Source organism: Nicotiana tabacum, chromosome 5 (genome assembly GCF_000715075.1).
Source record: "Nicotiana tabacum cultivar K326 chromosome 5, ASM71507v2, whole genome shotgun sequence".
NCBI lineage: Eukaryota > Viridiplantae > Streptophyta > Magnoliopsida > Solanales > Solanaceae > Nicotiana > Nicotiana tabacum.
Genome location: NC_134084.1, coordinates 118,446,186 through 118,448,383, shown reverse-complemented (window position 1 = coordinate 118,448,383; position 2,198 = coordinate 118,446,186).

Here is a 2,198-nt window from a genome sequence, read left to right as displayed (position 1 = left end):
TTAAAGGTATTTGTTTATTTTAATTTTTATAAGTATTTAATTACTTTGTTTCTCTCCCCAACCGTGACTATGTCCGGCTAAACGGATTCATATCTATGTTGAAGAACTAATTTCTCTTGCATATTAACCATGAAAAATCCAGACTCTTTCAAAATATAAAAGAATTTTAATATAGTTTTTTGGCTTGGTTCCAAGATTGTGGTACAGTCGACTTTGGTACTACTCTTATTGGCTTTGCCTTAGTGGCTACGTCTAGCCAGCTGTGACATTAAATCCCGCTGAAGTTGTCAAAAGACATATCCCTTTCACAATTAGAACTACTAGACACATGGGCTCAATAAGAGTATGTATCGGACCTAGACAGGCCCCTTGCTTGGGTAAAAGGATAAATCCTTCCATACAGTCATTAAAACTATAATAAAATTCCCATATATTTCGAATCGTTACTGGTCGTGCGGACTACCGCCAACCTTCAAAGGTACTGAAACAGCTAGATCTGGATGGTCGTGCGGAATACCGCCTGCCTACACTGATCCTGGTGTAAAAATGGTATCAGACCCTAGGAACTTTCATGGTAAATATGTAATAGATATGAAATATTCAACATAGATATGAAGCTTTTGGAATGGATATGGGAGAAACAAGTACTAAAAGTACTAGACTTGAAGAGGTAGATATACCTCAAAACCTTGATTTGTTAAATAAATGGACGATTCCTAAAGTTTCTATAAAAACCATTTATGATTATGGTTGGTTTGATAAACTTTCTTCAAAACAATTGATAAAAACGACTGAACAGTCTTTGGCATTAAATTCTTCTGAATAGACTATTCGTTTGTTAAACAAACACGATATTGACTTATACAAACATCATTATCATTACTTGCATATTGGTATGGTTCAAATTGCGTTTAATCCTTTAACCCTTAAAGGGTTACCAGAGACCTTTTTGGTAGCTCTTAGATATGCTAGAAATCTAAATTTCGGACAATCTCTGATGGGTTCGATTGAATCTACTGTGGCCTATGGTCCAGTATATTTTAATACTCAACCCAATCTGCAACTATCTCTTTCTGATGTTAATATTCTTGATGCCTATGAAGTGGAGGCAACATTAGTTGGTCCTTTCTTAATAGTCATTTCCTTTATTAAAACAGTCAAATCATCAAGTTTCTTATCAAGAGAACCGATATGTTCTCCTAAAATTTTTACATATAAACCCAAATAATTGTTTTGAGAAATCAATTTATTAATTTCTGCTATACTAATAGCTGCAACGTTATCATCAATAAATTTTTGAAAGACAGTGAAGGTAATACCTGTATTATTAGGTAAAATAAAGGGGGCCTGAGGAGGATAAATGGCATTAGTAATATTACCACTTCCATCTTTATAAGATCTTTCCAATACCTTTATATAAAGAGGCAAATATGTTGTTATAAACCAAGGAACAAAATACATAATTTGATTATGCAAAGCACAAGTTTCATAAAATTCTTGAGAAATACTATTCAAATCATCTTTGCTATAAGCATCGAAAAACCATATTTTAGTAACAAATTCAAAACCCCCCTCTCTCTCTCTTGTAAAGACTTTTAGCTTCTTAGCTTCTTCATTTTGTAAATTAGTTGAAGTAAATAAAGTTTCGAAGTTCAGTTCACCATCTTCAGGGCCTTGCATCCCGGTCTTAAAGTGTCACGGCCCAAAATCCCAACCGGTCGTGATGGCGCCTCTCGTGAGGACAAGGCCAGCCAATCAACAAAACAGTACATCTCTTTATAATTACTTAGCAGGAATAAGTCTAAATCATGGGCAATATAATCTTAAATGCGAAATAAACGTGATAGAACAAGGAAAACCCTCCCAACTCAGCCCGAAATCGGGGTGTCACAAGTCATGAGCTACTACAGAGTTTACTAATATTTTACAAAGTCTGGAATTATCATAAATAACAAAGATAAGGGAGAAAACGGGGCTGTGGACGTCAACAACTACCTCGTTACTCCTAGTCACCGCCTGGTCTGGAAAGAATCAGCGCTCAGGAGCAAACTCAGCTCTGCCTATATCTGCACACATGGTGCAGGGAGTAATGTGAGTACTCCGACCCAGTGAGTAATAAAAATAAATAACGACTGAAAACATGAAATCTCATAACGGCACAATATAGCGCTATCCCAAGTAGTAAAATCAGTTATACA